Here is a 24,458-nt window from a genome sequence, read left to right as displayed (position 1 = left end):
CCACATCACCCCTTCCTCTGTAGTCCTAACACCATGTTAATATTGAGTAAACCTCTGGAAATTCGTGTTGATACACCAGCTCCAATAATGCAGTGGTTCTCAACCCTAGCTCCTTTTTAAATTCATTGGGAACTTTTACAGAGGTATCAATACCCCAACTCATAGTATTTCTGATTTAATTGGTCTTGGATGAGTCCCAGGTACCAGTATTTTCTAAAAGATTTTCAGATGAGTTTAGGGCTCACCACTAACCTTGCCACCCCATGCTGGGACTATAAGGATGGGAAATTTGCAAAATGCCTAACTATCATTTTAGAACTTAGCCCTTCAGTTAGAGTTTAGATGGAGCTTTAGAATTCTGAGACAGAGTACATTTTAAGGGTCTTGTTCAAAGTTCTTATTGAACCTTGCTTACCTCTGGCTCATCCATTATCATGCAATCCCAGATTTCTCTTACCCTTGCTTAGCCAAGAGCTAGGAGAAAATAACAGGAGAAACCAACAAAGTCACACATTTTGTCAAATGAACAAATGGTCTAATGTCTGCAAACATGGGAGGTTTTTCTTCCTCTCCCTCGCAAATCTGCCAGGATTCTTGGGAGTGCCTTTGCCCCACCTTCCCCCTAGTTTCCAAGTACCAACAGGCCCAAAACCTTCCAGAATCTCTGGCCTTTCCCCTCCCTTTCTGCCTTGAGGGTTCACAGTCTGTTGTGTGCCTGGCTCGCTCGAGAGATTCTGCCTGTTACTGTTTACGAGGGAAGCGTCTCTCACGGGGTTGGCGTGACCAGAGAGGAATATTCACACCAAGGCAGTTTTCTTTGTTTCATGTGTTTAATTATTTGACTGCAGTTGTGGTTTCTGGGGGTTTAGGGTGAAGATGTGGGGAAGGAATTGGTCAAAAAGAGGGCTAGACGTGTTGAAACAAAACAACCATTAAAAGCTGAGACCCAGCCACACTAAGAAACAATTCCATCCACCTAGCCCACCTTTTCCTCCTATATTTTGCTACACACATCCACCCACTCACTTACTTATTTTAGAAAGGGGGGAAGAGATGTCGCAAAGAGAGGTAATGTTTCAAAACTGCATCTTGAATTGTGACCAGTCTGTTATTTTAAGGTAGTTTCGACAATCAATCATCTTAGGAGCAAGGGGACTAAGTCCTAAAGGTCTGAAAAGGGACTGTAAAAGATTCTGGAGATGTCATGTTGCCAGAATATTCAGGAGGCCTGGATCTTCCCCCTCCACCAGATCTCAGCAAAGCTACAACATCTCACCAGGGGAAAAAAAAAAAAAATTACTCCAAAGTTCAATTCATAAAAGCTCAGTCCTTAATGCAAAACTCAAGGTAAGATTGTGTATGATACTCTGTGTCAGGAATGGCTTAAGACCCTAGAATTTATGCTGCTGTTGGCAAAGATCAGATTCTACATATTTTACATATAGGAAGAGTGGGTTAAAGGGGAAGATAAAGGGAGGCAGAGATGAGGCAAAGCACTGTTTGCAGAGGGCAACAAATTCAACCAAGGAGGGATTACTGCAAAACAAAGGCAATGGTCCTGGCCTTTGCCAGAGACAAGGGTTGCTTCTGCGGGTGATTTTAGGCTAGTTTGTCCCCCTTGTCTCCTACAAGAAAACGGTAAAAGTTGTTCTGTGTAGGAGAGCGCAACTCTGAGTAGTGGGTGACCCGTTACTGAAAGTACGTTTCAGTTCTGTCAGAAGAACTGCCTGAGAGAGAAGTGAGTTGCCCATGCTCTGCAGGTGGGGTAACTGCCGCTTGGAGTCATAGGGTGGACTCACCTTACAGCCACGGAGTCTTTAAGATGCCCTTTGGGCCAAAAAGTCAGTGACAACAGCAACATCGATGAATGGTTTCCCTACCCCCAGGAATCAATAAATCTACTCCATCCAAATCTTGCTTCCTCATTCCAATTTAACCTTTTTTTTTTTTATTTTTTTTAATGTTTATTTATTTTTGAGACAGAGAGAGACAGAGCATGAACGGGGGAGGGTCAGAGAGAGAGGGAGACACAGAATCTGAAACAGGCTCCAGGCTCTGAGCCATCAGCACAGAGCCTGACCCGGGGCTTGAACTCACAAACCGCAAGATCATGACCTGAGCCGAAGTCGGACGCTTAACCGACTGAGCCACTCAGGCGCCCCCCGATTTAACCTTTTAAAATAAAATAAGTTCATTGACAAAGTTTGAGGATCTATGAAGTATTCAACACAGTGGTAGGTTTCCTGAAGTACAAAGTGTATTACAGAGAGAACGAGATTAGGGAGAAAGCTAAAGAATGGAGTTATCTAAATAGGAAAAATAGGGGCACCTGGATGGCTCCGTTGGTTGAACGTCCAACTTTGACCCAGGTCATGATCTCACAGTTGGTGAATTCAAACCTGCGTCAGACCCTCTGTCCTCCTCTCTCTGCCCCTCCCCAGCTCACACTCTCTCTCTCAAAAATAAATAAACTTTAACAAAACAAAACAAAACAAAAAAAAAGGAAAAATAACTTTGAAAAAATAGAAAAATCAGAAAATTCCAAACCCCCTGGAAATCTTCCTTTCTCCCTAATAATGATCATGGTGCCTCCTTCTTTTTAAAGAACCAGACTGCTCCAACATTGCCTGTGTATTCCCTGGTTTGACTCATTTTCACCCAAGGGTAGGGAGGGCAAAATTAGAGTGAGGTGTTGGTTGTAGTTCAGCCACACTTTTAAACGTACCCAGCCCACACTTGGTTCTGCGTGGGGTGTGGGTTTTATAGCCGGCTGCCTCTCCTTGGTGATTAATGGAGTTCCACTGAAACTGCCTGTTCTCGTCTCCTCCCATCTGGGATAAGAACCAATGATTCTCAGCCTAGAGCTGAGAGGTTGGTATGAAGAAGGCTCATATCTAGTAAAAGATGAGAGGGTAATGAAGACCTGGCACCTTTCGAACAGTGCAATCCCTGAGTTGTTTTTCTGGACCCAGAAAGCGGTATAATGTGAACACCCTTATCAGATTCCATAAGCTCTTGCTGGGCAAACAGGAAGTTCAAATCTTACCTTCCCTAGGCTCGCTGTGGACCACAACCCACCCTCCACACAGCCTTCAGGTCTTTCTAAATTACAACCTGATCCTGGTTCTTCCCTGACTGAGTTATTTCTGGGGGTCCCTTTCTCCTACATATGAGCTCCTTTGAACAGGATTCAAGGCGCTCCAAGACCCAGCTCTTGCCTCTTTCTCCAGTCTCAGTTCCGCCCATTCCAGGTCTCAAACTCCTGCAAGTCAGTCGCACAAAATTCTGGTTTATATCTCTGTCTTTTGTTCGTATCTTTCTCTCTTTCAGTGTTTGACAACCTGATGAACCCATACTATCCAAAGGTGTGATCAGGGGTTGTTCTGAGTTAGAGCAATGAGGGGCCAGTTTTCCTGGAGTAATATGTGCATGAAACCGTGAGGAAATGGCATGTTCTTGCTAATGATGTTGTCATATGCAAGCAACTCACCTGTGCTCCCCCAGATCTGCCTTTTTGTGGGAAATTAGCAAAGCAACACCTATTTTGAAACCATTATGTGTGGCCCTCTTTGACCTAGAAGGACTATGGAGGAAGACTTCAGGCAGTACTTTTCCTTAATGCCCCTGAGGGAGAGAATAAAGGCCGCCCTGCCCTTTTCTCACAGTGTTTTAGGTAGCAAAGGCCTACTGGCTATTGAGACAACTACAGAGCATAGGGCATGGATCTGTGACAGTCCTATACTAATATCACCACCTTCCTCTCAGTCTTTGTCCCCACTTCTCTCCACCTCACTGATACCACTTCCACCAAGTTCAGTGTTTCAGGATCACTGGGCCTGGATGTAAGATTTAACGGAAAATAATCAAGTCACTTTGAATGTTCATTTCTTTAAGTCTTGCTATCAAAGTCACATATTTTTTTGATACACTGGAGAAAATGTATGTCTTTATCTGGCAGACATTGCTGACATATTTTCTTTTAGGTAATATGTGTGCTGTTTTACATCACAGAGCCCACCACCAGTTATTAATAATTTTTCATCTTGGTAAAGTGCATCATATTTTATTCCAGAGCATATATTATTCCACTGGATCTTAGTATCAGTCCCCACTGCTCAAGATCTTCCTAAATTACAACACAATCCTTTACCTCTTTGGTGGTTCCCTTTCAACCACACCAAGTCCGGACTCCCTTGCGTAGCACACAGGGCTCTCCAACATCGCCCTTCACTTCTCCCCAATCTCATTTCTTACCCTTCAGATTTCAAATTGTTGCAGTTGACCGAAGATATAATAGTTTCTTATATATTGATGCCTTTCTATGTGTTTCCCTCTCTGGAACGCCCTTTTGATCTTTGTCCACCTGGTGACACTTATTTGCCCTTTGAGAACCAGCTCTAGTGTCTTCTGTTCTGTGGAACACTCCCCCCATCCCCACCCAATGGCAGAATTGATTACTCTCTCCTCTGACTCGCAATTTAACCTTGTACTTATTTTTACAGTAGCACTTGTTGCACTGTTTTGCAATAACTTCATTATGTCACTGGCTCCTCTAGTAAGCTATGAACTCCCCAGAACAAGATATTCATTGCATTGATTTTTAGATACTCATTGCTTGCACAACCATATTGTTGTTGACCTATAAATTATTTTTAAATGAGTGAATAAAAATGAATTGCACAGGACTGGTAAGAAGAAGAATATAGGTCTGTTATTATTATGCCCATTCAACAGGAGAAGAAACTGGGCTAAATGCTAGTCCTACGAAACTGAAGGGACTTAAACAAAATGCTTAGAATCTAACAGCTATACTACAAAACAGAAGGCAACACAGAATACTCAGGAGTCTCACAGAGATTAATTTCCAGTTGGGAAGATATAGGAACTGTCATTATGTAGATCGTTAAAAATGAGTAAGAATTAAGCGGGAAAGAAGAGGGCCATATTAAAACCTCTCTGAAACGAAGGAGTAGTAAATACAAATCAGTGAGAATAAGGAGGAAATCCTACTTCATAAGGAACAACATGGGCAAAGGCACAGAGCTGGTAAGTATTCAGGGAAGGTCATGTAGTTCACGTTAAACACAGTTAATGGCAGTGTCATGGGAAATAAGTCTGTAAGGTTAGGACAAACTCAATCAGGCAGATCCTTGACATTTTGACTCTGCAAAAGGGAAGCTCTGAGATCAGAAAATTGTTTTTCTTTATAAAAAGCTCTTTATAAAAGAGATTAAAACAATCAGAAATTGGAACTCCTCCGGCAGGATTGCTCATATTCTCAGCTCGTATTTTACCACAATTTATGTTACTCAGCCTGGTCATCTGCCTCACTTGGCTTCAAATGACTTTAAGCTCTTTCCAAAACCAACTCCACTCTAAGGAGCAAACGTTTTTTTGTTTTTCATGTTTTATTTTAAGTATTTTTTTTAAGTGAGTGGGGGAGGGGCAGTGAGAGAGGGAGACATAGAATCTGAAACAGGCTCCAGGCTCTGAGCTGTCAGCACAGAGCCCAATGCGGCGCTTGAACTCACAAACCATGAGATCATGACCTGAGCCAAAGTCAGACGATCAGCTGACTGAGCTACCCAGGTGCCCCTAAGGAGCAAATGTTAACACCCTTGAAGGTATTAAAAAACAAAATGTTCTAAAATAGTGAAATCTCAAAAGGTTAAAAATAGCAATAATGTAGAAACATGCTTCCCTTTTGAAGGGAAAGGGCTGCATTTGGATATACAAGTTCAGGTGTGTTTGTCAAAAAAGAAAATCTTATTACTTAAAAGTCAATAATGGGTATGTATAAAGTATATGTGAATCTGTGTGGGAAGGTATATATACATCAGAGATACGAAAACAAAGAATATAAAAACAATACATTGAGTGCCAAGTTTTTCTATTGCTCCATTGACAACCATAGCCTCTTACCCTTCAGATAAAAGCATCTGCCATTCAGTCACCAACCAAAACTAGAGTAATGATTTAACTTGCAAAATAATCATAAGGCACGATGGGGCCTGACTTTTCCTTCACTACCTCCAAAGCCAATTCTATTCATACAAAAAATGAATTTGAGTTGTAGCAAATACTATCAGGAAGACATAAAAAAACTTTCTAAAGTACCATATTTATTATTATTATTATTATTATTATTATTATTTATTCATATGTGGGCTTCTCCTGTGACAAAAAAAGAAAAATATTTACTGGTCTTTCAAGAATGTTGTGAAATTTAAATTATGTGGCTGAAGCAACAGTTCTGTAAGTTTCAACTAATGTCCAGTGTTCTTTTTGTAGAATTAAGTAAAACCAGATGCAGAAAACTACAGCTCATACTTTAAATAGCACTTTTTTACATAAAATTTGTCTCACAACCACAACAGGACACTGGCAGAATAGCCTGGTTTTTTTCAGCCATTTTTTTCCACGAGTTCCTCAGCAAGGTTTTGGAGTAGCCTTCAGGGAATCTCACGGGTAAGACTGTAGACTCATGTGGATCCGAGACTCATAATTATCCAAATCATGTTTTGTGTTAGTAACTCAAATGTTCTCTTTTTTGTATTAAATAATGCATTTCCTTCTCCTTTTTTCTGACACTCAGCAGTTTCTTAAGTTTCTTACAAAGACGATTTCCCTTTTCTGACCATCCTAACATAAAGGTAGTAGATGTACATACAACAGCACAGGAGACTCCATAAAAGTACTGCCCTAGTTGAAACAATGCCCAGAATCAGGACTTTTAAAATGCAAATTATAGGACTCACTGGTCAACAAAAGACTTTTCTCTGCAAAGAAGATGTGGTATGATAGTTAAAGCAGAGGATTAATGAAAGATAAGATGAACCATGTCACGACTGACATTATTTGCTTTGCCACCTCTCCCCACCTCAATTTCTTCATTATCAGAATCAAGATAACCTACCATGCACAGTTATTAGGAGAAATGAGTCGTGCCATGCTCGTGAAATCAGTTTGCAAAACAAAAAGGGTTTATGTAAGTGTCATTGTTATCATTATAGTGAGTGAGAGAAGTTACCAACTTTGGGTATCATTCCAATAAAATGTACATAGGACGGGAGTTTGGGGGGTTGGAGAGAGCAAGGGAGGCACTGGCCATGTTGTGGAAAACACTGGGGCCAGAAGCCAAAGGGTGAAAGTTAGAGTCAGGATGAAGGCTCAGGAGACAATAATAGCCTCCCACAGAGTGGTGTGAAGGAAACAAAGCAAGTAAGACATACATACTAAAATTTATTTGCAGAAACATAAAAATTTGTATTTGCATAGGAACTTATCCTTTAGAGAGTGTTTGCCAGAGACGCAAGCATTGTCATTGAAGCTCAGCCTTTTTAGCACAGTGTCAAATAAGATATTTGCCCACACATGCTTTTGCCAAAGTACAGACAGGCAGGAGTCTATGAAGAGAAATGCCTCAGGTTGTTTGCTTTTGACAGGCTCAACTTAACCTACTCCTCCAAATTAGATTTGTTTTTCCTCCTCACTGTCTCCTATTAAATCTCATGTCTGTCCTACTTTGGGAGAGTCTAATCAGTAATGGATAGTAATTGTGATGTCGTCCTGAAAATATTATCTACCCCAGCAAAAGTATATAATTTATTGTGTCTATTGTATACCAGATACTTTACATATGCATTACCATTCAATCCATGCAAGTTATGGGTGATAACATTTTACAGGGGAGAACACAAAGGATTGAATAGCATACTCAAAGTCAAACAACTAGGACATTCTCCCTGTACTGTGTGAATGGTTCCACTGTCAAGGCTGCTTAGCAGAAAAGAGAGGCTGTGAGACTTTAGGTTCTACCCAAGTGATTCTTTAGCCAAAAACTTTGAGTAAAACTTTCTGAGTTTGGTGATAGCAGGATTTAGAGTACTGAACTCTAGAGAGACAAGGGACAGGTCAGAGGTCCTCTCACACCCCCTTTACATATGAAGTTCAGTGATGTATTAGGGAAAAGTAGCACTGGATTATCCTGATCTAGCAATATAAAACCATATAACCACTTGAAAGAGAATGATAAATGTGCCCCAATGCCTCTAAGGCTCCTTTCTCCTTGTATTCCATAAATCCTTGGTTTTCAGCATACTGTTCTAATTTTCCAAACCTAAAGGTAACTATGTCTCATTATTTAAAAATAATACAATTTTTGCTAATTCCCTCAGCCCTAGAAATGACATGAAATTACTCTTGTCAGTTTCAGGAACTCTTTTATTCAAAAACAAACCACAGCAATCCCCCATCCTTGTAACAGATAACACTATGCTGAGGCATTTCTGCAGTCCGCCCCAGGGTTTGGGTGTGGCTTCCCTCGCCCCCGAATATCCCAAGATCAAAACAGTACCTGGGAAATGGTTGCTTTAAAGGTCTCTCTGAAAATTTCATGCTTCTCAGCCATATTATATAAGTTAGTTATTATTCAATGAAACTTCAGTGAGAATCCTCAGCTACCATCACTTCTCCCCTCCTCCACCAGACACCCCTAATTCCAGAGCTCCTTCAGCAGAAAGATGCTGCAGACATTGAGACCAAGACTACCTTTTGGAGAGCTGAACCAAACCTGGAGAACTGAACTAGCCTTTGGGAATTCAACTCATAGCAGAAAGCAGATTAAGAGACAGGATTCCACATATCTGCCCACCTCTTCAGGCAGCTGTGCATCTTTTCTCTCCACTCTGCCCCCTTTGTACAGCCACAAGTGAAACACGTCCAGACTTTAGACTGGTCCTACCCTTACAACCAGGACGTAAGTCATAGCAGAAGGCTGCAATCATACACTGCATTGATTACTGCACTAATGCACTCCCCAGTGCGTCTGTGGTGCTCCACACACTCAGTTCAGTGGAATTTGTATCCCAGCAGAATTTAACAGTACATTTTCCAGCCCACTCCTTATGCTTTTCCTAAGCCTGACTCCTTCTCGGGTTCCACCTATGCTTTTGGCTCATGAGTGTTTTCCACAAGATCAAATGGACTTCCAGACATCAAAAATGAGGTTTGAGACAGATGGTCCCAGTTTTTTTGGACTGTTTTTACGCAGGTACTTTGGTCTGTCAACAAACTCAGAATGCCAGGGACTCCTTCCAGAATGATCCCATTGTCCTTTTCTGCTCCAACAATCCAAGAAAAGAGAATTTTCCTTCTTTGTGCATCAAAATAACCCAGAGAGGTTGTTAAAAATACACCTTCCCAAGGTCTGTCCCAAGCTTACTGAGCCAGAATATCCAGGAGTAGAAACCAGGGATGTCTGTTTTAACAAGCTGACTTGTAATCCTAGTGAAAATGCAGATTTGAGAAACATCGCTATGGCCTAAATTAGTAATATGAAAATCTGAAATCAGGGTGCTAAATACCTTCTTTCCAACTTAGATCTTTCCTAGAATATAGAATTGTCCTAAAAGATGACAGTTTCCTTTCAGAGAGCTCCAAGATTCCACTTTCAGGCAAATCAACTGAGAGGAGGTAGATTCCCACTTAGACCCTAATCCTGGTCCTACAGAGATGAAAACATAAACAATTTCCTCCCTTTTCCCACCTTCCTTCACTCTGAACAAGAGCTGGCTGATTACAAATATGATTGCTTTATTAATAAGAATCATATCCTATGTTAGTGTTTGCTTTTTTACAATGAAATGACAGGATTAGTCGAACAGTTATTTTTAGAGGATTTAATGTCTTCATTTCCACAGAGAAACTATATCTCCACTTTAATGGCAAATATGCTGCACCCAAACACCTTGGGACTAAGATCTCTGGGGTGAAAGTCCATAAAGTTAATAGGACACTGAGCACAACTGATAAATAGCTAACAGTGTGACCTGTAGCCAGTCCAAACCTGAACACATAACAATAGCTTTGACTTTACTCTGAGCCTCAATAGAGAGGAAGTTCAAAGCCAGTTAGCCACTAATGGGAAATTCATGCTCACTTTCAACATCCCCTGGTTTTCCCTTTTTTACTTCCATAGTTGTAAGTTGAGTTTCTATACGCAAGCAGACAGTCCTGAGTAAGCCCAGTTGAAATAAAGCCAACGAACCAGGTCATACAGATACAGATGCGTAGTGACTGATAAAAGGTTGGAGAGAACTTCAAGTGACCACACAAAATAGAATCATCAGCTTCTCATGAAAATGGGAGAGTAGTTGATCAAAATTTTTCCAAAACATCAAAAAAAGATAAATGGAGAATGGATTTGTATAAATTATTAAAGTGCTCAGGGAATAATACAGTAAAAACTTTCTTCATTGATGCATTCAGCAAATGTATATTGAGCACCTACAATATGGTCAGCACTATGTTAAGCACTGATAATTCAAAGGTGAATAAGAGACAGACTTGGCCTCAAAGAGCTGTGTTTCTAGTAAGTGGAGACAAATATGTGAGCATTGGTGTGCAATAAGGGACTATGGGTGTTATGGCAGATGGGTGGTAGGTAACTATGGAGACAAAAAAGGGAATAGTCCAGTGGTCTTTGGGAAAGTAAGAGACAGCCTTCAATATATAGTCTTCAATAATTATTAGGTGTTCACATAGCAGATGAAGTGAAGAAAGGCTTTCAGGGCAACATGAACAAAAGCATAAAGACAAAATATATGGCACATTCATAAAATGTCAAATTTTGGGACAACTGGAACATCGCAGAGTGCAAGGAACAAGACCCCATAAGGATGACTCTGAAGAAGTAAGCAGGGGCCTCATGAAGAGCTCTGAATGGCATGCCAAGGTCCTGAGGCTCAATGGGGTCCCACTGAAGAGCGGTAAGTGTTGGAGTCTTAGAAAGTTCTCTCTGGGTGAAATGTAGAGATGAAATATAAGCAAAGAAGCATTAGAGGTATGGAAATCAGTGTGGAGGCCATTGCAATGATCTAGACAAGATCATAAAGGCTGAATTAAAGCAGGGATAGCGAAATAGAGATGCATACACATGTTAAGAGCTACTAAGAGAGTAGCAATAATAGGCTACTGACAAAAATTCAAATGACTTACTGTCTCTCTTTTTATTCTTTTTTTACTTATTTATTTTTTTTTTTTTTAGAGAGAGTGTGTGTGCAAGCAGGGGACAGGGGCAGAGAGAGAGAGAAACTTACGCAGACTCTATACTCAGCATGGAGCCCAACACGAGGCTTGATCCCACGACCCTGGAATCATGACCTGAGCCGAAATCAAGGGTCAGAAGCTTAATCTACTGAGTCACCCAGGTACCCCACTCTTTTATTCTTTTTTTGATTTTTAAAAAGACTTCTTTATTTTATTTTGACTCTTAAAAGTAGTCAAGTTATTTACTTAAATGATTCCATGGGGCATAAATTCCATGTGAGGCATCTGTCTAAACTCAATTTCATTTCTCTGATAAAGTACACAGGAGCGCTACTGAGCAGAAAGACAGCTGAAATATAAACAAGGCAGGATGGAAAAGAAAAGAAGAGCCCAGGGTAATGTAAGATACTCAATTCTCAGTAGTTGCCAGAAGTCAAAGATTGAGAGTAGAATTTGACTACAAATTTGTGGGGGGAGTGGACAGGGAACAGATAAAATTGTTCTATATCTTGACTATTGTGGTAGTTACATGACTCTTTACTTTTGTAAAAAATTCCTAGACCTAGACACCAAAAAGAATGAATTTCTCAGAATAGCAAAATGAGAAGGGAAACCTACTTACTCTTGTATATGCATTCATTCATTCAACAAATACACATTTTCAACAAATAGCACATACTTCATGCCAGAAACTGTTACATGTTAGACGCATGGTGGGAAATGGGCCCCACGGGGCCTGCAGCACAGTGGAAAAGATATCTGTTAAATAAATATTTCTGTAAATTCAGTTACAGATGTGATAGAAAAAAATACAGGGCAACATATTATGAAAGCATACAACAAACTTCCCTGAAGTGGTGATATTAAAGCTAAACCCAAGGGGGCACCTGGGTGGCTCAGTCAATTAAGTGTCCAACTTCGGCTCACATCATGATCTCACGGTTTGTGGGTTCAAGCCCTACATTGGGCTTTGCACTGACAGTGCAGATCCTGCTTGGGATTCTCTCTCCCTTTCTCTCTGTCCCCCCCTTCACTGCTCTCTCTCTCTCTCTCTCTCCCCTCAAAGTGAATAAACTTAAAAAAAAATTTTCTTAACAAAAAATAAAGTCTTAAGAACAGCATCTAGAATATTAAGTATTCAAAAATCCTCTTTATTTGTAAACACTCTTTATTAGAGAGAAGAGACGGCTGTTAGACTCGATTTTTAGAAAGAACATAGAGGAACTACACTCCACCTCACCAAACTAACTTCCTATGAATGGGACCAGAGTCCTAAACCATAAGATGGGACTCATGTGGACTAAAAATGTTTTTTCAGCCCAAAAAGAAATTTTGAGGCCCCTCCTTGCTAAATCCATATCTGTTTACTTAATTTAATCCTTAAAATCATATCATGTTAGGGGCGCCTGGGTGGCTCAGTTGATTGAGCATGTGACTTCAGCTCAGGTCTCACAGTTCATGAGTTCAAGCCCTGCATTGGACTCTTTGATCTCAGCACAGAGCCCGCTTTGGATTCTCGCCACCATCCCCCCTTTCTCTTAAAAATAAACATTAAAATTTTTTTTAATTAAAAAAAATTTTTTAAAGCATATCATGCAATCTTTCACATGTGATGGAACAACTGGTATTGAGCTGAGCCTTCTGCCATAACTAACAAAATTGGAGACAATTTATGAGGCAATTGTTTTAAGCGTTGGACAACAGGAAACACAACACTATGACCCCTGACAGAGGAGAAATTCATAAGGTAAGCTCCATGATTTCCCTGGATCTCTACCTGGGCACAGTTATCCAACCACAACATAGCAAGCTAGAATCCAAGCAGAGCACAGTTGTCCTGCTGAGCTGAAGAGGCAGAGATCAGAGTGCAGGGAAACTGAAGCAGTAATAATCTGTAGGGCAAGGCACCAGAAAGTTAAAGGAGGGATATCGAGGGTAAAGAGAAGGGAGAAGCTCAGAAGTTGTGCAGAAGTTGCCCAATAAATCCCTGGCTCAAGGCTAAGATGCACATGTCTATGACCAGACTCCCTAAGGCTTACAGTAACTATGGAGAGCGATTACCATGGAGACAAGAGTAGGATAGAGATACTAACCAAACAGTGCTAGTAGACATGGAAGTTCTGGCCAAGCCAGAGTGGCAAGACCTTGTTATCAATTTATTATACCACACATCTATCTGAGATACAAGAAAAAATTAGAACCATCCTCTAGGGTAAGGTCCATTTCAGGCCCACCCTAACAAAGTCTAAAACAAAGCGTTTAAAAGATCTGCAGTAAAAACTGAATTCAGAGGTTGAGACCTGCCAAGATAGAGGGTGTTGGGAAATATATTGAGCTTTCCAAAGATGTACCCTAGCAAAACATAAAGTCAAGTCAACAGAAGCACAAGGTAATCAATCAGTAAATGAGCTGCCTAACAGAAGAAAAGGTAACGCTTCTCAAAGAAAAATAACAAAAGTCTAGAACCTATACAATGCATCAATTAACATCTAGTACACAATAAGAAAAATTACTAGGCAAACATGACCCATAGTCAAGGGAAAAGCACCAGTCCCAACATTACTAAGATGAGGTACTTAGAAGACAAGGACTTTAAAGCAGCTGCTATAAATATGGTTCAAATAATTAAACTCTGTGTGTTCAAAGAATTAAAAAAAAATGAACTTAATGAATAAAAATATAGGGAATCTCAGCAGGGAAATGTAAACTGTAAAAAGAACTAAATTGAAATTCTAGACTGAAAAGTACAATGACAAAAAAATTAATGGCACATCAGACATGGGAGAAAAATGTCCCTGATGAACTTGAACATAGGAAGACAGATCTATAGACATTATCCAAACTAATGAATAGAGAGAAAATAGATTGAAGATAAGCAAACAGATCCAAAAAGACCTATAGGAGAATAGAAAATGGTCAAAATATATGTAATTAGAGATTTAGAAAGTAAAGATGAAAATGGAGCTAAATAGACTTGTTTACAGAAATGACAAAAAGACAAACCACAGACTGGGAGAAGTTTTTGTAACATGTTTATCTGACAATGGACTCAGAGCTAGAATATATTTTAAAGCTTTTACAACTCAATAATAATAATACAGAAAATCTATTTTTTAATGGGTAGAAGATTTGAAAGACATTGCACCAAAGAAGGTATATGAATGGCTAAAAAGTACAAGAAGAAATGTTCAGCATCATTAGTTACCAGGGAATTGCAAATCAAAGATACAATAAGATACCATTAGCAAGGGTAGCATATAGGGGCACCTGAGTGGCTCAGTCAGTTAAGGGTCCAACTTTGGCTCAGGTCATGATCTTTTGGTTTGTGAGTTCAAGCCCTGCATTGGGCTCTGTGCTGACAGAGCCTGGAGTCTGCTTCTGATTCTGTGTCTCCCTCTCTCTTTGCCCTTCCCCCCACTCTCATTCTGTCTCTCACTCTCTCTCTCTCTCTCTCAAGAATAAATAAACAGAAAGAAAGAAAGAAAGAAAGGAAGAAAGAAAGAAAGAAAGAAAGAAAGAAAGAGAGGCTAGCACTTAAAAAAAGCTGACAATAGCAAGCATTGAGGAAGATAGACAATAGTGAGGTCTCCTCCACATTGCTACTGAAAGTGAAAATTGATACAACCACTTTGGAAACCAGCTTGACAGTTTCTTTTAAAGTTAAACATATGCTTATCATATGGACCAGCGACTCCATGCCTAGTCTCCATATGAAACAAAACCCTATCTCCACACAAAAACTGCTCATAGCAACTTTATTTATAAACAGTCAAGAATTGGAACAACCCCAATGTCCACCAATAGCCATTGTTGAATGGCTAACAAATTGTGCTATGAACACAATAAAATACTACCTAGCAATAAAAATATAACCACTAGTAAGTGCGACCATGTGGACGAATCTCAAAAACATCATGCTGAGTGAAAGAATCTGAATGCAAAAGAGCACAGTCTGTATGGTTCCATTTATATGGCGTGCAAGAGAGGCAAACTAATCTATAGTGATAGAAATCAGATCAGTGGTTGCCTGGAGCAGTGAGTGGAAAGAGGGATTGCCTGCAAAGGGGTGTGTATAAGGAAACCACATGGTGTGATAAAAATGTCTACATCTTGACTCTGGTGATGGCTACATGGGTGTATGCATTCATTGAACTATACACTTAAAATGTATACCTTTTATTGTATATAAACTATACCTCACAAAGTTGATTTTTAAAAGGATAGTTGCCTAACTCTAAATTAGAAGCCTTATCTTCATCATCATCCTACAATGAGTCATTCAGCAGTAAATTTTACAAGGAACAAGTTCTTTATGAATCACACACAGGCACCCCAAATAAATGTCTAACCGTTTGTGTCATACACGCATGGCTGGGGAAATAGCTGCCCATAAACTAGCCCCTGCCCATCATCCCTGATACTGGGCTACAGAAGAAACTGTAGCTTCAGTTCTCATGTTCCTCAGCATCTTCATTAATTATTTGTTGACCAGTTCCTGTAATAAGTAAGTGTCTGCATTTATTTTATAAGTAAGTTCTACCATCTGAAATCTTGGCTGCTGCAGAGTTTAGGGGTACATTCCCTACAAAATCTGCCCCAGTCTCATACCAGAGGTAATCGTTAGTCCGACAGCATAGTAAACCAACACTAATGCTTGTCAGATAAGCCATCCTAATTAACTTCCCTGCTCAAGGACCCTCTTAAAGCTTTTTTTTGAAAACACAGGCAATAAGAAAACTAGGCTTTCCTCTCCTTGAAATTTTCCTCTCTGCAGTCAGAGACTGATGGACAAAAAGCAAAGCATCCTGAACTCAGGGCACTTCTAGCCCATGAAATGACCGCGTGTGCAAAGATGAGTGCCTCCATCTACTTACAGATTTGGAGCCTTCCTAAGGCAGCAGGATGCTCACTTCAGCAGCACATATACTAAAACTGGAATGAAACAGAGAACATTAGTATGACCCCTGCACAAGGATGACACACAAAATCCTTAAAAAACAACAACAAAAAGAAAAAAAAACATTCATAGAAAAAGAGAACAGACTTGTGTTTATCAGAGGAAGAGTGGGAGTTGGAGATATTGGATGAAGGTGGTCAAAAGTACAAGCTTGCAGTTAGAAGTAAGTACTGGTAATATAATGCACACGATGTCTATAGTTAACACTGCTGTATGCTATACCTGAAAGTTACTAAGAGAGTCGATCCTAAGAGTTCTCACCACAAGGAAAAACAAAAAAATGTTGTGACTATATGAGGTGATGGATGTTAAGCTAAACTTACTGCAGCAACCATTTCACAATGCATAGATGTTAAGCCACTATGCTGCACACCTCAAACTTACATACAGTGTTGTATGTCAATTATATCTCAATAAACTGGGGAGAAAGAATAGCAGGAGATGCATAAAATCTCACTATAAGCTCAAATCCTGTGTTATCTATTGTATTAGTTTTTCTTTGGTACAATTTGCATAGCAAATTACCACAAACTTAGCATCTTAAAACAACATCCATTTACTATATTACAGTTTGGCAGGTCAGAAAGCTAAGTGGCATTGGCTGTATTCTCTGCATGGAGGATAACAAGGCCAAACCTCAGGAGCCACCTGGGCAGGACTGTAATCAGAAGGTTCTGGAGAAGAATCTGCTTCCAGGCTTATTCAGCCTGTTGGCAGGATTCAGTTCCTTGGGCAGGTCAGACAGAGATCCCATTTTCTTTCTGGCTATCTGGAAACTACCTGCACTCCTTGACTCATGGTCCTCCTTCCTCCACCATCAAAGCCCATAAGTGTAGGTTTAATCCTTCTCAGGCATAGAATCTCTCTGACTTCCTCTTCTATGACCAGCCAGAGAAAACTCTCTTCTTTTAAAGGGCTAATGTGATTAGACCAGGTGCATCTGGATAGTCTCCCCATCTTAAGGTCAACTGATTAGTAACCTTAATCACATCTGAAAAATAACTTTTGTTATGTAATATAATCACAGGAGTGACATCAAGGGCAGACACCATGAAGCCATCTTAAAATTCTGCCTAACATTCTGATGCTAGATTCTGTCCAGCACCACTGACCTTCTTTGTATCCCTAGGGATACCATTCACCCAAACATTTTAAAGTTGTCTTTAGGGGTGCCTGTGTGACTCAGTTGAGAATCCAACTTTTGATTTCTACTCAGCTCATGATCCAGGGTCTATGAGACCGAGCCAGATGTTGGTATCTATGCTGGGCATGGGGTCTGCTTAAGATTTTCTCTCTCTCTGAAGACCCTGGGTGGCTCAGTCAGTTAAGCATCTGACTTCAGCTCAGGTCATGATCTTGAGGTTTATGAGTTCGAGGCCCACATCAGGCTCTGTGTTGACAGCTCAGAGCCTAGAGCCTGCTTCAGATTCTGTGTCCCCCTGTCTCTCTGCCAATTCCCCCACTCACTTTCTGTCTCTCTCTCTCTCTCTTTCTCAAAAGTAAATAAACATTTTAAAAATTAAAAAAAAAAGATTTTTCTCTCTCTCCTTCTGCTCCTCTCCCCTGCTCAAGCACACACACTCTCTCTAATAAAAATAAATAATAAAATAAAAAAAATGAAGTCTTTAAAAACAAATGCTACTACTCAGTAATTCAGAGCCTACTTCCCAGATTACAGTAATTAAGACTGAGATACCATAAAAAATACCAGATTTAAAGTTGAAGGAACTGTGTTTAAATCCCAAGGGTTCAGGGCAGAGAGAAATCAGGATGAGCTGGGAATAACTTCATAGAAGTGGCACCTGAGGAGAGCTTTCTAGGATGAAGAGAATTTGGGTAGGCAAGAGCATGAGCAGAGACAGGAACGAACAGGGCATCAGCTGAGTAGTGAGGAGACCCACCTGACAGCCTGAAATAATGGAAGGTCAGACAGATGGGGTAAACTAAAGAAAACATGGCTTTGTAAATCAGAAGGGTTTGCATTTGATTCAGTGAGCAACACTGAGCCTTTGAAAGCTTCTTAGGTTTCATAAGAGTATACTAGATAGTTAGAAATTGTTGGATTGGTGAGAAAAATAAGATTAGAGGAAGAGTAATTAGAAAGTTAGGAGAGACACAAATTGTTCATCTGTTAGAAATACATACTGACATTCTATGAGGAGTGGGGTGGGCTTTAACATCTTCAAGAAAAAAGTAAGGGGATTGAAATACAAATGGTAAAATGACTACAATGGATGAAGCTTCCTGATAGGTTCTCAGGGCTTCAATATACTATTCTACCTACTTCTGCATGTTTGAACGTTTCCATAATGAAATTTTTTTAAGCCTATTGTGGTAATCAAGGAATGAAGTCATAAAAACCTAGACATGGCTGGTGGCAGGAAAATAGAAAAAGAAAGATGAATTCAACAAATATTTTGGCCTTGGTAACAGGTCATGATCTTGAGGTTCATGAGTTCATGATATAACAACTTCAGCTGAGGGAAGGGGAAAAAACGGACTCATTTATACAGTCTTGTAAATAAAATGTCTTAAAAAGGAACCTGTCAACCTGAGCTTTCAATGAAGTGCCTCATCATTGTGTATGATCAGAATGTGCATAGAAATTAATAATCTGTGTAAGTTAAATTTCCACCTACAGATCTTTTTCTCTGTCTACTGCACCACGTGAAAAAACTGGAGAGATTTTTATTAAGTTTAGAGAGTCTGTTTAGAAAAAGCTGACTATTAAAAATATAGCTTTGTTTAGTCCATACAAAAAATAATTTTGTAAGGCCCAGAAGTGTCTCATTTATTTTTTTTATACATGGCAATATAGTATATTAATTTTAAAGTTTTCCATGCATTGAGTCCAGAAACCCATCTCTTTAAAAAATTACCCAGGTGGGGCGCCTGGGTGGCTCAGTCAGTTGAGCCTCTGCTCATGATCTTAAACTCTGTGAGTTCGAGCCCCATGTCGGGCTCTGTGCTGACAGCTCAGAGCCTGGAGCCTGCTTCAGATTCTGTGTCTCCTCCTGTCTCTGCCCCTCCATCTCTCATATTCGCGCGTGCTCTCTCTCTCTCTCAAAAATAAATATTAAAATAAAGTATATATTTAAAATATAAAATATATATAAATATAAAATATATAATATATAAATATATAATAATATATTAATAATATTATTATATTATATTATATATAAATATATATTTATAAATATATATTTATTTATTATTTAATTTTATTTATATATTATTTATATATTATTTATATATATTTATTTATATTTATATAAATACATATTTATAAATTTATAAACTTATAAATAAATTATAAAAATTTATTTATATAAATATATATTTATATATTTATATTTATATATATTATATATGTTTTATATATTATTATTTATATATTATTTTATATATAATTTATTTAATATTTATTTAATTAATTTTATTTAATATTATTTAATTATATATAAAAATATATAAATTTATATATAATATATAAATATATAATAATATATAATAATATATATAAATATATATAAATATAAAATATATAATATAAAAATATAAAATAAAATCAAATAAAAAATAAATAAAGATTAAAAAATCTAAAAAAAAATTACCCAGGAATCTTTTGGGTACAAGCACCCAAAGTCCCAAATGCTCTCTTGTTTTCCGAAGTGATATATTTGTAATTTTCTACAAAATTGCTATCCTGAAGATGAACATTTCTTATTTCCATATCTACAAGGGCCTAAAAAGGAGAATTTTTTGACAATTTTAATGTAATTTTAGAAGGAATACTTCTTGGGGCAAAAAAGGAGGAGAAAGGCTTTTCAAAGATGAATGAAAGTGATACCCAAAGTAAAAAAAATTATTCGGAGCCATTTCAGAAAGACAGGCCTTGATGGGCAGATTCCCACTGAGACAAATGCTCAATCTCAAACCCTAAGCCCCTGAAACGAGTTCACCTGAGGAGAAGCTGACCTTGAGGCCTTCCACGAGAGACAACTGAGGCAGCAGCCCGCACTCTTACACAAGCACCTGAAGCTGAAGACCTGCGGAGAGACTGGCTGCAGATACAGAGAAAAGGCCATGTGCGTTAAGACCCCACGAATTGAGAAAATAAACAGTGATTTCAAACGTATGCTACAAATCAACTAAGGAATCTAATATTATTTCAGAATCTTAGATCTGTCCCTGTTGTCAAGCCCAAAGGTGCTAAGCTGTTCCAATAGGAGACATATGTTTCATTCAGGTACCAAGAGGTGCCCAGAGCTATTGAAATCTCTACTTTCAATTAAATAACCAGAATCCTGCCACTTGAAAAAGTAATATCTAGACCTAAAACACTATATTGCAATGGATTTAGGCAAAGTGGATCAGTATTTATTGTCTGAAACCATGGACTTCCTGGAGTTGATCTTTCACTTTCAAATGTCTGTGGTTTCCTGATTTTATCATTACGAGGTCAGATGTCAAAAATGAAGGCATGTAATTTATGATCATGTTGCTTTTTACATGGGCAGCTCTAGGTAGTGTGATCAAGGTAAAGAGTAGCAAATTTCTTCACATGTGTACCAGAGAATGGAATGACTGATGATAATCAAAGAAGCTTTGCTGTAAGTTTCAAAAAAAAAAAATAAAGTTCTTTTAACCATTATAATAATTTTTTTTAAGTTTACTTATTTGAGAGAGACAGAGACAACGTGAGTGGGGAGGGGTGGAGAGAGAGAATCCCAAGCAAGCTCCTCACTGCCAGCACAGAGCCCGACATGAGGCTCGAACTCCTGAAACCATGAGATCATGACCTGAGTCGAAACCAAGAGTCAGACGCTTAACTGACTGAGCCACCCAGGCGCCTCAAAAGTTATAATAATTTTTAAATTACAGATCAATAATGATTTTATCGTTTCTACTTAAGTTTATCAACGTTAAATGAGTCTCCTGCTCAATGCCAGGTATTACAGCTAATAAATGAAATGGAGATGATGTATCCTCCATTAAGTCAATTTTGTATAAAAAATGCTCATAGATTCTGAAGACAAGACTACAGGATTGCTCAAAAAGAAGTATTCACCTTAATCATTTTGTGAAAAGAATAATGATAGGAGAAAAGATTACAAAGCCTCTTTCCCTGGTGTAGTAGGCTCCCAAGAAGACATGTCCACATCCTAACCCTCAGAACCTGTGAACATTACCTCATTTGGAAGAAGGGTCTTTGTACATGTAGTTAAGAATCTCAAGATGAAGTCATGCTGACTCCTGATCTCTCCTTCAAAGCTGGTTTCTATGACATGGGATTCAACGTGCCTGGCACGTAGCAGGCATTCATCAGTTTGCTACCTTATCCTCCCGGGTATTCCAGGAGCCCATTCTGTTACCACCATATGGCCACTGCCCAGCCACATGTACTCTCCAAAGTCAGCATTTCCTAAATAACTTAGACTAAAACTGTGCACTAAAATCATCTTCACATATACCTGCCAGGAGCCCTGAAAACGCTGGAAATTCTGACTCAGGAAGTCTGGGGTGGGGCCAAGGCACTTGCACATTTAATAAGCTTCACAAAAGATGCTGATATCCACCAAAGACCGAAACCTTGAAACTTGGGCATTCAGCAGCTGAAACCAGAGTTGGTATAAAGCTGAAATATGAAAGTATTTCTGCACTAAAAACGTGTAAACTCCATGTGAATAATAAAATATTTATACATTGAAGTATAAACTCTGCTGAGAAAACATAAATTAAAAAGAGAGCTATAGAGGCGCCTGGGTGGCTCAGTTGGTTAAGCGTCCAACTTTGGCTCAGGTCATGATCTCACAGCTTGGGAGTGATCTCACATCGTGGGATCTCATGATCTCACAGCGTGGGAGCCCCACGTTGGGCTCTGTGCTGACAGCTCAGAGCCTGGAGCCTGCTTCAGACTCTGTGTTTTGGTCTCTCTCTGTCCCTCCCCTGCTCGCACTCTCTCTGTCTCTCAAAAAAAGTAAACATTAAAAAATAAATAAATAAAAAGAGAGCTGTAAAAGTAAACTCAATTTGAGAATTACTTCCTTGGACACCTGGGTGGGTCATCAGTTAAGCATCTGACTCTTGATCTCACCTCAGGTCTTGATCTCAGGGTCATGAGTTCAAGCCCTGCATTGGGCTCCATACTGGGTGTGGAGCCTACTTAACAACAACAAACAACAACAAAAAAAGAGGAAGTATTTATTTTCTCTCTACCAAGTGTCAGATACTATGCTACTCATCACATCTGATGATAAATAAGATGGCCACTCCCCTCCTCTCAAGGGCAAATCCAGGGCACTACCAGAAAAAACAGAAACCCAGTAGTCTGGTCTCATCTGAAACCTCTAATCTGAAACCTCATATCCAGGCCTGATCTCAGAGGAACCATTGAGAACTTAGCCAGTGGATAAAGTTGATGTCTCCCTAAGGTCACATTCAATACAGAACTGATATTATCATAAAATGGATGTGGTACTGAGTTTAAGAAGTTGACATTTATTAAAGGTTAGAGGAGTTTGAGGAAATTCTTTCCTGATTAAGTAAAAACAATTAAATGTTACTGATTTGATTAACAAATAGATCTGTAAAATTTGGTCATTTGAGGGGAATCCTTTGTGAAATACCAAAATTATGGTACTAGAATTAGTCCTTTACATTTTCTTAAATTTTTAAAAATGTTTTATTATTTATTTTTGACAGAGAGAGAGGGACAGAGTGTGAGCAGGGGAGGAGCAGAGAGAGAGGGAGACACAGAACCTGAAGTGGGCTCCAGCCTCTGAGCTGTCAGCACAGAGCTGGAGGCAGGGCTTGAACTCCCAAGCTGTGAGATCATGACCTGAGCCGTAGTCGAATGCTTAAATAACTGAGCCACCCAGACGCCCCTAGAGTTAGTCCTTTACAAAAGGAACCACCTGATTTTAAAAAGAGTACAACTATGCCCATTTTCGTGAATGTCTCATTGATGTCATTATTAGATTACACAGCTGAGTCAGGTTCCAAACTATAAGTCACTAGTTCATTATTACTTAATAATAGAACTCTGGCTTGAGGCATTACTTCTTCCCAGAATCAATGATCCCAACCAATATTTACATACATTCATTCACTCATTTAACCAATTCTTTTCATGAGCTCCTTCTATGTGCCAGGCACTGAGGTTGCAGCAGTGAGCATGAAGTCTTGGTTTCTGTGGGGCTCATTCTTCAAAACAACATCCCATCAAGAGCCACCCCACATACCTCTGCAGCAGAGGTATGTTATCAATCACAGCACCCTCTCCTGCCAAGCCCCTGGATGGCCTGAGGATGCTTCTCAACATGCCCTTCATGAGAATGCTTCCAGTAAGAGGTAGAACACAAGATGAAATTGGCCATCCAGATACTAACAAAACTACACTGAATCACTGGTGATTTCCCCGAAATACAATTGCCTTGGTTCACATCATTTTCTGTTTCTGTCCCTTTTACCACCCCTCCTCCTCGTCATCTATGAACATCCAAATCAACTCTTGTGAAGGCACAGCTCAAATGCTCTAACTTGAAGTCTCCCTTGTTCTCCCCTTTGAGATACAAATTCTTCTGGATCAGTATTTCTCCCCCCTTTTTGTTACCTAACAAAGTGCATGCCTTGTCTGCCACATATACATCTTAAGAAATATCCTTTTTATGTCTTTGAATGCCTCATATTGTTCATTATACAGCTTTGCACTTTGCACGTGCATGCACACAGACACGCAAGTCATATGCTTGCTAAGCACTGGTTCAATCAACTAATTATGAGAGAACTTGGGATTAAGAGAAGAGTTAAGCTCACTTGAAAAAAGCTCACTGTATATCTGTTTCACAGGGGTGTATCGGTTCTACTGTTCTAGTTATCAGGTTGCATTGCAATGCAATGAAAGAAGACAAATTATATTTGACCTACAGAAATATTTCACCTACAGACCTACATTTACAGAAATAAATGACCGACAGTAGATTCCTAACGTGAGCCATGGACTCCTAGTATTTGTAAAGTCCCTGATACTGTATGCAGAACTTGCATATATATGCATAGGTGCATTTTTCCAGGGAAAGGATTCATAGCTTCTAGCAGATTCTCAAAAGAGGTTATAAGAGTAGAATAAGTGCAGAATAACTGACTGACACTGGCAGATGTTGGTATGTTTGTTCTCACACGTCAAAATGGCATGTTGGGAATGAGAAGGACACTGTTTACTGATCTTCCCAGGCTGGTATCTCTCGGGATGATTCTGTTAATATCCAAACTGTTTTCCCTATGCTCACTGTTCCCAGAAAATAAAGTATGAAAACTAAAGTCACAAACATAAGAATTAGCTTTCTGGTACATAAATTTCTAAATGATCAACAGTAACTATTAAGGTTTCATGATATTTTCAGAACCCAATAAGCCTCTACGAACTTGGCAAACAATCTTTTTATGT

At 39.2% G+C, this 24,458-nt stretch overlaps 1 long non-coding RNA gene and 1 other non-coding gene across 2 annotated transcripts; one reads left to right on the top strand and one right to left on the bottom strand.

Annotated features, from left to right (window-relative positions):
* Positions 1–80: 80 nt before the first annotated feature.
* On the bottom strand, positions 81–20,703 carry LOC123379933. The gene is made up of 3 exons (XR_006585013.1): positions 19,988–20,703; positions 15,924–15,975; positions 81–474 (listed from the first exon to the last, which is right to left on the bottom strand). It is a non-coding gene; the product is annotated as an uncharacterized LOC123379933 (long non-coding RNA).
* LOC111556395 lies at positions 15,952–16,058 on the top strand. Its single transcript, XR_002735880.2, has one exon. It is a non-coding gene; the product is annotated as a U6 spliceosomal RNA (small nuclear RNA).
* Positions 20,704–24,458: the final 3,755 nt, after the last annotated feature.

Source organism: Felis catus, chromosome C2 (genome assembly GCF_018350175.1).
Source record: "Felis catus isolate Fca126 chromosome C2, F.catus_Fca126_mat1.0, whole genome shotgun sequence".
Lineage (NCBI taxonomy): Eukaryota > Metazoa > Chordata > Mammalia > Carnivora > Felidae > Felis > Felis catus.
This window is presented reverse-complemented; position numbering and strand designations above follow the sequence as displayed.